General features: G+C 43.0%; 1 long non-coding RNA gene across 2 annotated transcripts in view; it reads right to left on the bottom strand.

Moving 5' to 3' along the window:
- Positions 1 to 14478, bottom strand: part of LOC111861535 — a 31508-nt gene that overhangs the window by 9752 nt on the left and 7278 nt on the right. The window contains exon 1 of one of the 2 annotated variants that reach the window (XR_002842254.1): positions 5272 to 5310. The exons of the other annotated variant lie outside the window; for it this stretch is intronic. This is a non-coding gene — a long non-coding RNA (uncharacterized LOC111861535). Of the gene's footprint in view, positions 1 to 5271; positions 5311 to 14478 lie in introns of those variants that run through there. 2 annotated transcript variants of the gene reach the window in all.

The following is a 14478-nucleotide window of genomic DNA, read 5'->3' on the forward strand; positions in this document are numbered from 1 at the left end:
GTTGTGATTGTACATTATGATAGGTGTGCGCAAACGACTGCTGCCCATCGTTATGATCAGTTAAGCACGGTTTGGTCGTCGGCAATATCTTACGATTGAATGCCTCTGATAGCGTAGTAAATCATTATATATTTATGCGGGACATCATATTCACGAAATTTCTCACGTCATAAACTCTTGCATATATTTTTCTGTTAAACTCTCTATATATTCTATCAAACCTGGAATATCCATATTTATAGTGGATTTAAATGCATTTTTCCGAAATACCGATACTTGAAAACGCTCTCTAGTGCATGATATCACAATTATCTTGATTTACTTTTACAATTTCCACAAGTTCCGCAAATTTTCTCTTTTTCAAAGTTCCCAGTATGAACTTCATTATGGTTTTCGACATATATCAAGGACATACATATACTTNTATTCTATCAAACCTGGAATATCCATATTTATAGTGGATTTAAATGCATTTTTCCGAAATACCGATACATCAAAACGCTCGCAAGTGCATGATATCACAATTATCTTGATTTACTTTTATAATTTCCACAAGTTCCGCAAATTTTCTCTTTTCCCAATTTCCCATTATTAAATTCATTATGGTTTTCGACATATATCAAGGACATACATATACTTTATTTGAAAGGTGTCCTTCCCACAATACTAGTGCTCAAATAGTCGAAGGGAAATCTCTGATTACGATCTCAACCTAATAATATATCATTCAACATAAACAAAAAACGAACACATCACTATATGTGTTCTAGACTAAACTATAAAATACCATTACAAGACTGTCAGCTCTAACAACTCGTGCAATCCTGTAAACTATGTTATTCTCTAAGTAGTTTAATAGATGCAAAGAACATAACTCCCTGATCCCCCATACTACTTGCTAGCACATGTAAGCCTGGAAGATTAGATGGTAAGAATGCAATCCTTTGTCTATCACACCGAAATATACATCTAACTTAGAAATAACTTGCCATCATTCTTCAAGCTATAACACATAATCTACAGACCACTGTGCACATTTCACACTGTCATTTAACACAATTGCCAGCATAACATAAACGACAACATGTGCTTCACTTATCATACCACCTTGTTATAAGCAACAATTCTTCATACAAACAAGATATGTACATGAAAGGGGAAACTTTAAATCCAATGTGTCTGAATGGAAATCTTAACGTTCTTCAAATTACTACAATAACTCACTACACATCACTGTATATATTTCATACAAAAAAACAATGTCACACTAGAAAATTTAAACTTCACTTTACACTTGACAACACTGTAATCAAAACAACTCATACTATACTCACCACTCAGTCACACACAACTAGCACATAATTTTAAAAAATAACTTCTTCAATGGGGACTACAATTTCAGTTTGCGCCCTCTTCTTATAGGTACTTATAATAACACAATAAACATAACATTCTGTCTAATAACCTACACATACCTTTAATATTCAGAGGCTACATACCAAAACTACACCCTCTTTTCTGTCATACCAAATATGCCCTCATTAAATATAATTCACTCTCTATCCACATAACCAATAAAACACATTTCTTCCATAACACTCCACATAATTCACTCGATATTATTAATAGTGCAAAGAAACCTCAAAGAAACGTTGCCTGACTACACAACCAATATTCTTATATTCACTTACTTTCGTTAAATCAATTTTATCATGTATTCTTCCTTCACACATACTTCAGTGTCATAGTGCAGAGGGAAAACACTTCGATTTCGTTGTGGAACAGAGGAAACACATGTTTGTAAAATTTCGTGCACTGGCCACTACTCGGTCCAGGATAATACATACATTAACACCTATCATTTGCACTATATCACTGAATCCCTTAACATATACTTTGAGGCAGATAATTAATCACAAAATGTACATATATGTATATAAACATACGCATAACTCCCTCTTATTGTTTATAAATACCTCTTCATACCAGGAAAGAAACCAACCTTGATGGTGCACACCGGATATTTAGGTCACACTGACAGGGCGGCCAACCTCTTAACATGAATGAAATAAAAACATTCTTATATCAGTCGGATTACAGGACACTAATTTTTCACCCTATTTTTTTCCCTTTTACGTGTATAATATTATTCTACTTCCTATCCACGAAGGGAAATTCGGGCGAAACAAATGCCCACCACTCACTCAATTGGTCGCGTATCCATATCCGAGAAACTAGGGAACGATTTCACTGACATCAAAGATTTTCCGTCATAAAATTATGCCATTGGAGGGCAGCATAATGCCATAATATGTGATATTCAGTAATCATTTATATTACCGTGGGGGATTCGCAAACTCTTGAGGTGGGAGAGGCGTTCTTCGACACAATCTAAGCTATGACGTAGCAATATAACCTCGGAATATAACAACAGAAATTTATATTATGGGTGGAAAAACAGTTAAGACGCTCAATTTTATACATAACGTCATATTTCGACTTATATTCCACGTTACGACAGTCCTATATTACGTTCGGTTAAATACCAGCTTCGTAAATGACGTCACTCTTAGGTGTGCGCAATGAACTACTGCGCACCCACCTGTAAACCAGGTGGCTGGCCCTTGGATCCTGAAGTTGGTTTAAGTTAGGTTGGTCAGATTAGGTTTTCGCAGTAGGCTACTGCGCATCCATGTGTACCTTGGAGGAGGCCAAGTTCGGTAATTTATGCTATTGTTAGGTTGTGATTGTACATTATGATAGGTGTGCGCAAACGACTGCTGCCCATCGTTATGATCAGTTAAGCACGGTTTGGTCGTCGGCAATATCTTACGATTGAATGCCTCTGATTGCGTAGTAGATCATTATACTCGTATATTTATGCGGGACATCATATTCCCGACATTTCTCACGTCATAAACTCTTGCATATATTTTTCTGTTAAACTCTCTACATATTCTATTAAACCTGGAATATACTACCATATTTATAGTGGATTTAAATGAATTTTTCCGAAATACCGATACTTCAAAACGCCCTCAAGTGATATCACAATTATCTTGATTTACTTTTACAATTTCCACAAGTTCCGCAAAATTTTTCTTTCCAAAGTTTCCATTATTAACTTCATTATGGTTTTCGACATATATCAAGGACATACATATACTTTATATGAGAGGTGTCCTCCCCACAATAACAGAGCTCAAATAGTCGATAGGGATATCTCTGATTACGATTTCAACCTAACAATATATCATTCAACATATACAAAAAACGAACACATCACTATTTGTGTTCTGGACTAAACTATAAAATACCATTTCAAGACTGTCAGCTATAACAACTCGTGCAATCCTGTAAACTATGTTATTCTCTAAGTAGTTTAATAGATGAAAAGAACATAACTCCCTGATCCCCTATACTACCTGCTAGCACATGTAAGCCTGGAAGATTAGATGGCAAGAATGCAATCCTTTGTCTATCACACCGAAATATACATCTAACTTAGAAATCACTTGCCATCATTTTCAAGCTATAACACATAATCTACAGACCACTGTGCACATTTCACACTGTCATTTAACACAATTGCCAGCATAACACCAACGACAACATGTGCTTCACTTATCATACCGCCTTGTTATAAGCAACAATTCTTCATACAAACAAGATATTGTAACGTGTTTCGTTACTGAATACGCCGTAGAGTTGGTTAATTGGGTTTATTTAACAATCTGCAAATAACGGCTATAATTAATGATCACAATATTACGGGTTTCCACACTTTACAAACCCTACTCGCATTAATCTGACGACACTGTTGCGCGGTTTCACGACTTATAACCCTATGCGCAAATAAGTTCACTCTGCGTTCAGTAGTCTACACGTTTAGAGTAGGGGAGCTTTGTATCTCTGTATCACACGCTCCCAATTACACAATCACTCACACGTCCGGATCTTCTTTCCGCGACGGCTGCTATACTCCAACTTGTAGTCGGCTGACGGTTACTTTACAACTCGGTGGATGTCACAGTACAACCGTGTTAGGCGGCTGCTACAGTAGAACTCTCTGGTAGCCACATTAGAACTGGACTCGTACCAGCTGTGCAGCTCACTTATATAGCTGCAGTTCTTGCTTGTTGCGTAATGAGTGCCACGTCATCCTGTTACGTCACCGCTGTTGATTCGCCTTGCATAGTTACCCGGTTACGGGGCTCGGCTATCTTCAGCTCCGCTCGGCTCTCTTCGTCTCCGCTCGTGACGTCACCGCGCATAGCTGCCAGGATGCGGGGTGATTACTCGCCTATTACGCGAGCGTTACGTTACCGCTGAGGGGTGGGAGGGGAGCGCTGACTCACCCACCGCGTCACTGCTGGTGTGGGGAGGCTCGGCTTTGCGCAACATGTCACAATATGTACATGAAAGGGGAAACTTTTGAATCCAATGTGTCTGAATGGAAATCTTAACGTTCTTCAAATCAATACAATAACTCACTACACATCATTGTATATATTTCACACAAAAAACAATGTCACAATAGAAAATTTCAACTTCACTTTACACTTGACAACACTGTAATCAAAACAACATATACTATACACACCACTCAGTCACACACAACTAACACCTAATTTTAAAAAATAACTTCTTCAATGGGAACTACAATTTCACTTTGCGCCCTCTTCTTATAGGTACTTATAATAACACAAAAAATTTAACATTCTGAATAATAACCTACACACACCTTTAATATTCAGAGGCTTCATACCAAAACTACGCCCTCTTTTCTGTCATACCAAATATGCCCTCATTAAATATATTTCACTCTCTATCCATATAACCACTAAAACACATTTCTTCCAAACCACTCCACATAATTCACTCGATATTATTAATAGTGCAAGAATAACCTTAAAGAAACGTTGCCTCACTACACACCCACTATTCTAATATTCACTTATTTCGTTAAATCAATTTTATCATGTATTCTTCCTTCACACATACTTCAGCGTCATGATGCAGAGGGAAAACACTTCGATTTCGTTGTGGAACAGAGGAAACACATGTTTGTAAAATTTCGTGCACTGGCCATTTCTCGGTCCAGGATAATACACACAATAACACCTACAATTTGCACTATCTCACTGAATCACTTAACATATACTTTCAGGCAGATAATTAATCACAACTAGTACATATATGTATATAAACATACGCATAACACCCTCTTATTATTTATAAATACCTCTTCATACCAGGAAAGAAACCAACCTTGATGGTGCACACCGGATATTTAGGTCACACTGACAGGGCGGCCAACCTCTTAACATGACTGAAACAGAAACATTCGAATATCAGTCGGTGTTACACCTCAGGGGGAGGGGGTGAGAACTATAATTACTTTAGGCGGTTGTTACTCTTTTCCTAACATCTTCGTTGCACTCGGCTACCGTCGGCGGTCTTGATTAGGGAAGCTTGGGATCGGGCGAGGACAGGATGATTACTAACGGGAGAATCAGAACTCCTTGCGTACATTGTCCACTATGTACACTGTCTATTTACACTACTAATTACATTAAGGAAAGGACCTAATTTGGTCTGCTTACATCACACTTCTTACTGAGCTATTTCTACCATCTTTGTCAGAGGAGGGGAGTTGCCTTGAACTGTATCTCTTATCCTCGTCTGCCACTGTACATTCATTACTACCCTGTCCTACCCCGTTCTACCCAGGCTCTCACTCGGTACACTAGAGGCTGTCTGAACATCTCACACTAACACTTTTATACACAATAACATTTAACAGCAAGGCGTATATGAGGAAAGAGACTTACTTGCAATACACATGTAGATTACTGCCGTCATCCACCCTATTATGGTATACATGTCGCCGAGAGCCTCCGGCTGACAACTGAATATTCTGTGATAGAACATGATCCAAGTCCCCCGAAATTCCCTAATTTATCGTTTTAATTCGCTGATTCGGCATTGACGACAGAGGGTAGTTGACTCCCCCTCAGTGTCCTCAATCCTCATAATCACCTCCTCATTGGCTCTCATGGGTGGTTGTGGGCGGACCCCTTGCGTCTTATTGCTGTGAATGCGGTCTCTTACGATTAAATCCAGTGACCGTGTGAGGCAAGCTCTTGCTCTGCGATTACACAGACCTGCTGAGCATCCACATTCTTAACCTAATTGCCAGTCCTGGTGTTTACAATTTACTGTAATGACTGCGAAACGCTTTTCGCAAGTCTCTAACTTTTGGGTAATACCATACCCTCTCCAATTTCAAATTTGGGCCATAACACCCCCCCCCGCACAACACGTGAAATATTTTTTTCTACGAGGGTAAAATATTACACTTGTTTCCTATACGTAGTGTTACCTCCACCACCATTTTTCGTTGGGTTACCTTTCCCCCAAAAGATTACAAAAATTATACATAAGTTACACCAATTACAGTATTTCCCTTAGAGGGTATCATATGTCTCCTTCTGTTCATTCATCCACTTTGCCTTTTTTGGCGTGGTTTCTCCACAAAAATTATACACTTATTACATAAATGACACGAATTTGTTATCCTCTGTCTCTTTCGGTTTCTGTGTATTCCCACCACAAGTCTGTGTTTTATTTATACACTGTGAGTTCGGCGCGGGTCCCTGGGTCTCCGGTCTGCTGACTCGCGTCTCGGATCTCCGGGTCGTCGGGTTCCGTCTCGGTAGCGCCCTTTGGAGAGGCTACGTTGTCCTTCTCTGCGTTGGCCCCCCTGGTCCTCCCTATCGCGTCATGCGTTCGGAAGATAGGTAACTTCCGTCTGTGCCTCCATAAGCACAGACCAATCACCGTGGCTGCTGCTGTCGAGCCGGCCACGACTCCGCCGTAGGTCCACTTCCACGCGTAGAGTCTGGCCTCGATCTGTTTCTGCAACAGGTCCATCGTCATGGGGGCTGGTATGGCGGTCTGGTTGCCATCTGCCTCCTCCCATGCGGTCCACACTTCGTCTAGTACTCCACGGTGCCTCCTCACGTACTCTACTTCTTCTGGGTGTAGGAGAGCCGGTACTGGTGGCACGATTATCTCATGGTCCTTCCATTCAGCTCTGGATTTGAATTGGCGGCTAGCTGGTAACGTCAGTGTTCCAGCTAATATGTCGCAGCCCTGTGGCTGCTCTAGTACTCCGGTTCCTTGGATACTTGTTTTATTTAAGGGGCAGTTATGAGTGTTTAGACATTTGCATTCTATCCTAGTGAGTCTATTTACTGCATATAGCCATGCGTCTTTAACTAAAAGTTTTCTAAATATAGGCCGAAAATCGTTGGACACAATTTCTCGTGAACACAGTGAGTAACCTTGGGTAGTTCCAAAATATAGGCTACTCAAACAAGTTTCATTTGTTCTTTCAATTGTTAGTAACGCTACCGGGCTGTGCACAAGGTAGGATCGATTCTCGGGTCTTAGGGAGTTGGATAACAAGGTGAATGGCCTTCTCTGTGGACAGGACTGCAACTTAGGCCGATGCATAAAATAAATACAAAATCTCGAATTTCAATGCCGTAATAAATAACCCTCTTCTCTCAAAACGTTATTTCCTAGTCTACTGCTAGTCTGGGGTCCCTCTCTACCTGTAAACAATGGGGCGTGTCAATATCTGCTATTTCTGCGCTGCTTCGGTCTCCGACCGCCTTTACTCTTTACGATTACGATGTGTTCGGGGCGTAGCGAGTAGTCATGTCTGGTTTTCTTGTTAATTCGCGTTTCTCGGGCATTGTCAAGGTCGTCTGCCCACTGGCTCGGCGTGTATTAGCGCTGACGTGTAACATTGTTCGTCTTATTAGCGTCATCTTTTTCTATCATACGTTGTGTCTCTGTCTCTTCCTGCACAGCTGTGGCGTTCCGCTGACTCGACGGTTCTCGCTCAGTTGTTCCTCGGCTTTCGTATTGCGCGTATGAGTAGCTTCTCTCCCAGCTAGAGGCAAATTGCAAGTTCAGCAGTTTTACTTCACATTTACTCTATCTCCCGTAGCGCGTATACGAGTTACGCTTGCTTCCACTCGCAAGCCCGCTGAACCCAGTTCAGCTGTTTCCCTGGCTACGCTCCCTCTGCGTACCGGTTTCCTATCGAGTCCCTATCTGAGGCGACTCTTCACACAGTCCCCTGGACCGTTTATCCCCTCGCCTATTCCTTCAGGCGGAATATCGTGCCAACCTCCGTGGCGTCTCATAGGCCTGCCTTCGACGTCCCTGACGTAAGCAGCCTCTCTCGTTGCTCACAGCTCGACCAGCTGTTCCGTGATGTAGAACTGCTTCGTTCGCACTTTTGCCTTTTGCCGTGGTAGCTCTCTCGGCGCTAGCGAGTGTATAGCTGTGATTGCATTCTATGCTACGTGTTGTTGCCATCAGCTGATTCTCTAGGTCGCTTATGGATTCTTTGTCGTTCGTGGTCCTCTAATTCCGATCTCGTAAAATCAGGAGCGCTCGCGGCTCCATGTATCTGTCTGTGGCAACGTTCCTGCCACTGTTGGTGCTCTTTCGCCCTTCTGTCCTCGGGCTGTGGTTCGTTTTCTCTCAGGTTCCGGCTGCAGCCCTCTTGGCCGTCCTCGCAGTTTCCTTCACTGCGTCTTCCCATGGTCGCGGTCTCTGCTCGCCGACCCTTAATCTGTGCTCGTTCACTCTCCGCCTCCCTGGGGATGGTTTGTTAACCTTCTGGCCGCCTCTGGTTCCATACTTTTTTTTTCTCTTCTCAAGCCTTTTATTTCTGGTTTGAGGCATCAGTCTCTTCCTGCACGTGAAAATCAAAATGAGCGCGTTACTATTCGCTATCTTGCGCGAGGTTCCGACTCCGTCCGGCTTTATTCCTTGTAATTACGCTGAGGCCTTGGGCGTAATGTATAACCGTGTTGGCCTTCAGTAGACTCGCTTGCCCTTGGTGGGTGGTTTGCTGACGCGTCTACATTACCTACCGCACTATTCTCGTCTCGCTCCGCTGTTCTTTCTGTCTCCGTCTCCTCCACAGCTGAGACATTTCCGCTGACTAGGCTGTCTTGCTCATTTCTATCGAGGCCTTCACGCTGTGCGGTGGCTCTTTTCTCTGCCTCCTCTGCAGCTGCGGCAGTTCTGCTGACTCGGCTGTCTCGCTCATTTGTCTCGTGGCTTTCGCTCTGAGCGTATCGGTATAGTGGCCAGTCTTCTCCTTCTTCCGATTCTGAGTCGCTCGAATCCTCGTTTCTCGTCGCTGTCCCATCTTCAGTGGGCACGCTACCGCTGCGTCGGCGTTTGTACTCGTTCGCTCCCCGTCTCTCGTAAGGCTTGGACGAGTGGAGCGGTTCACGTCCTCCCTCTTCTGAGGAGGAATCACTGGAGCTTGATTCGCTGTCCTCCCTCTCTGGTTGGGGTCGCAGTTCCCGTCTCCTTTGCCGATTCTGCTTCCGTCTCTCACGGAGCTCTTCTCTCGAAGCTCTGCAGAGCTTTAATTGCTCCACATGCACGTTCACTTCTTTCTTCCCTACTTGTATGGTGTACACTAGGTCGGAAATCTTCCTCAGTACCTGGTAAGAACCTAGCCATTTGGGTTTAGGTTTCCTTCCCCTTCCCGTACTTTTTCGGCATACTAGCTGGCCCTTGCGGTATTCTGTCCTCCATGCTTGCTGGTTATGGCGAGAGTTGTGGTCCCTTCTCACGTAGGCCAGCTTCCTCTGAGCTCTCCGGCGGGCTTACCTCAGTTGGCCTCCCAATCTCCTTACTGCTTCTACTGCCGGTCCTCTCGACTTTGTGACCGTCTTTTTCTTGGTCGATCCGCTTTCTCCCTTTGCTTCTCGCACTGGTCGCGGCTCCGTCCGGCCGATCATTTCTCTCGGTTGATTCGCCTCTGTCCCTCCTGGCGGCCGGTCTTTCTGTTTAAATATCTGGCCCCACAGGGTCACCTCGTCCGTGGCCAAGTCGATGTAAGCTTCAAATTCTATTAATAAATCTAGCCCTATAATTCCGTCATTTTGAAGCGAAAAGGGCGCTACTACAAAATCATGGGTGCATCGTTGGTTTCCTATTACGATTTCCAAGCGTCTGGTTCCTTCTATTTCCAGCGCTTGGCCGGTTATGCCCCTGACCACATCACTGAGTTCCTCCGTGGGCTCATGTCCCACATATGGCTGAATCAAGGATACATCAGCTCCCGTGTCCACGATAAATTCATATTCTTTTCCTTGCACTAACACGTCGAGTGTTGATGCAGTGTCGGTGCTTGTATTCGTGACTGGGACCCATGCGGTCTTTTCCCGGCGGTTGGCGGGGCACTCTTCCGCCGAATCTAGTTTGTGGAGTTCTTCTCCCTCTTGGCTGCGGGATTCCTTTCCGCCTTGCAGTATCTTGCTATATGGCCAGGTTGTCCACAGCCGTAGCAGATGAGCGGGGCTCGAACCCGTTCTCGATCCCTGCCCGCTCGTTCTTGGAAACGTTGTACGGGCGTTTTCCATGGCTGTCTATCCCTTCGTCGAGGTGGTCCGTTCTTCCTTGCTTCCTCGCTGTACCTCTCGTCCCTTTGTACAGCAAAAGCGGCATGTTCTTTATGCCTGTTCTCCATCTTGTTGGCATTGTATATTACAGTTGCCATGGCTAGCGCTTGTTCTATGGAGTCGGGGTTACGAATTCTCAATTCGTGCCCTGTTTCTCCTCTTAAGCCATACACGAAGATGGTGAGTAGTCGGGTTTCCGCGTCTTCCCTCAGGATCCTCTGTTCCGTCGGGTCCGCACTTTTCCTCACCGTCTTCTGGCTTAACGCTCGGCATCTGTCTAGAAATTGGATGGGTGTTTCTTCCCTTCCTTGCGCTGCCTCATGCAGTTGGTTGTAATGGTACCGCGCCGGTAGTTTTTCACTAAAGCGGTCCACTAACGCTGCTTTCAGCTCTTCGTAACTCACATTTTCCCCCGCGAGGTGGTCCCTCCCGTTTATGAACACTCGCGCTTCTCCTATCAATTTGGCTCTTACTATGTCTGTTAGGTCTTCCCGTGACCAGTTACTTAAACGCGCGCACTGTTCCACTTGCGATATGAACTCCGTTACCGGTCTGGCGTTGTCCTGGCGGCTCCATTCCTTGATGCTTGCTGCCAGCGACAAATCTTTGGTTTTAACCCCTATTGTTAGCCCTCTTAATTGCTCCTCTAATTGCGCTATTATAGCTTCCATGGTTCTACTTTAATATTATCCCTACTTATTCCTGTTTTTCACAATCTTTCTCTTCTACCAGTCTCTACGGGGTGTTTTCGAATCGCGCAGCTGCCACCACTTTGTTACAACTCAGGGAGAGGGGGTGAGAACTATAATTACTTTAGGCGGTTGTTACTCTTTTCCTAACATCTTCGTTGCACTCGGCTGCCGTCGGCGGTCTTGATTAGGGAAGCTTGGGATCGGGCGAGGACAGGATGATTACTAACGGGAGAATCAGAACTCCTTGCGTACATTTTCCACTATGTACACTGTCTATTTACACTACTAATTACATCAAGGAAAGGACCTAATTTGGTCTGCTTACATCACACTTCTTACTGAGCTATTTCTACCATCTTTGTCGGAGGAGGGGAGTTGCCTTGAACTGTATCTCTTATCCTCGTCTGCCACTGTACATTCATTACTACCCTGTCCTACCCCGTTCTACCCAGGCTCTCACTCGGTACACTAGAGGCTGTCTGAACATCTCACACTAGCACTTTTATACACAATAACATTTAACAGCATGGCGTATATGAGCAAAGAGACTTACTTGCAATACACATGTAGATTACTGCCGTCATCCACCCTATTATGGAATACATGTCGCCGAGAGCCTCCGGCTGACAACTGAATATTCTGTGATAGAACATGATCCAAGTCCCCCGAAATTCCCCAATTTATCGTTTTAATTCGCTGATTCGGCATTGACGACAGAGGGTAGGTGACTCCCCCTCAGTGTCCTCAATCCTCATAATCACCTCCTCATTGGCTCTCATGGGTGGTTGTGGGCGGACCCCTTGCGTCTTATTGCTGTGTATGCGGTCCCTTACGATTAAATCCAGTGAACGAGTGAGGCAAGCTCTTGCTCTGCGATTACACAGGCCTGCTGAGCATCCACATTCTTAACCTAATTGCCAGTCCTGGTGTTTACAATTTACTGTAATGACTGCGAAACGCTTTTCGCAAGTCTCTAACTTTTGGGTAATACCATACCCTCTTCAATCTCAAATTTGGGCCATAACAGTCGGATTACAGGACGGTAATTTTCACCCCATTTTTTCCATTTTACGTGTATAATATTATTCCACTTCCTATCCACGAAGGGAAATTCGGGCGAAACAAATGCCCACCACTCACTCAATTGGTCGCCTATCCATAACCGAGAAACTAGGGAACGATTTCACTGACATCAAAGATTTTTCGTCATAAAGTTATGCCATTGGAGGGCAGCATAAAGCCATAATATGTGATATTCAGTATTCATTTATATTACCGTGGGGGATTCGCAAACTCTTGAGGTGGGAGAGACGTTCTCGACACAATCTAAGCTATCACGTAGCAATAAAAACTTGGAATATAACAGAAATTTATGTGTGGAAAAACAGTTAAGACGCTCAATTTTATACATAATGTCATATTTCGACTTATATTCCTCGTTACGACAGTCCTATATTACGTTCGGTTAAATACCAGCTTCGTAAATTACGTCACTCTTAGGTGTGCGCAATGAACTACTGCGCACCCACCTGTAAACCAGGTGGCTGGCCCTTGGATCCCTGAAGTTAGTTTAAGTTAGGTTGGTCAGATTAGGTTTGCGCAGTAGGCTACTGCGCATCCATCTTTACCTTGGAGGAGGCCAAGTTCGGTAATTTATGCTAAAGTTAAGTTGTGATTGTACATTATGATAGGTGTGCGCAAACGACTGCTGCCCATCGTTATGATCAGTTAAGCACGGTTTGGTCGTGGGCAATATCTTACGATTGAATGCATCAGATAGCGTAGTAAATCATTATATATTTATGCGGGATAACGTATTCCCGAAATTTCTCACGTCATAAACTCTTGCATATATTTTTCTGTTAAACTCTCTACATATTCTATGAAACCTGGAATATACTACCATATTTATAGTGGATTTAAATGAATTTTTCCGAAATACCGATACTTCAAAACGCTCTCAAGTGCATGATATCACAATTATCTTGATTTACTTNAAAACTTGGAATATAACAGAAATTTATGTGTGGAAAAACAGTTAAGACGCTCAATTTTATACATAATGTCATATTTCGACTTATATTCCTCGTTACGACAGTCCTATATTACGTTCGGTTAAATACCAGCTTCGTAAATTACGTCACTCTTAGGTGTGCGCAATGAACTACTGCGCACCCACCTGTAAACCAGGTGGCTGGCCCTTGGATCCCTGAAGTTAGTTTAAGTTAGGTTGGTCAGATTAGGTTTGCGCAGTAGGCTACTGCGCATCCATCTTTACCTTGGAGGAGGCCAAGTTCGGTAATTTATGCTAAAGTTAAGTTGTGATTGTACATTATGATAGGTGTGCGCAAACGACTGCTGCCCATCGTTATGATCAGTTAAGCACGGTTTGGTCGTGGGCAATATCTTACGATTGAATGCATCAGATAGCGTAGTAAATCATTATATATTTATGCGGGATAACGTATTCCCGAAATTTCTCACGTCATAAACTCTTGCATATATTTTTCTGTTAAACTCTCTACATATTCTATGAAACCTGGAATATACTACCATATTTATAGTGGATTTAAATGAATTTTTCCGAAATACCGATACTTCAAAACGCTCTCAAGTGCATGATATCACAATTATCTTGATTTACTTTTACAATTTCCACAATTTCCGCAAATTTTTTTATTTTCCAAAGTCCCCATTATTAACTTCATTATGGTTTTCGACATATATCAAGGACATACATATACTTTATATAAAAGGTGTCCTCCCCACAATACTAGTGCTCAAATAGTCGATAGGGAAATCTCTGATTACGATCTCAACCTAACAATATATCATTCAACATAAACAAAAAACGAACACATCACTATATGTGTTCTAGACTAAACTATAAAATACCATTACAAGACTGTCAGCTGTAACAACTCGTGCAATCCTGTAAACTATGTTATTCTCTAAGCAGTTTAATAGATGAAAAGAACATAACTCCCTGATCCCCTATACTACCTGCTAGCACATGTAAGCCTGGAAGATGAGATGGCAAGAATGCAATCCTTTGTCTGTCACACCGAAATATACATCTAACTTAGAAATCACTTGCCATCATTCTTCAAGCTGTAACACACAATCTACAGACCACTGTGCGCATTTCACACTGTCATTTAACACAATTGCCAGCATAACACCAACGACAACATGTGCTTCACTTATCATACCACCTTGTTATAAGCAACAATTTTTCATACAAACATTATATGTATATGAAAGGGGAAACTTTTGAA

This window comes from Cryptotermes secundus, unplaced genomic scaffold, assembly GCF_002891405.2.
Source record: "Cryptotermes secundus unplaced genomic scaffold, Csec_1.0 scaffold3511, whole genome shotgun sequence".
NCBI classification, from domain to species: Eukaryota; Metazoa; Arthropoda; class Insecta; order Blattodea; family Kalotermitidae; genus Cryptotermes; species Cryptotermes secundus.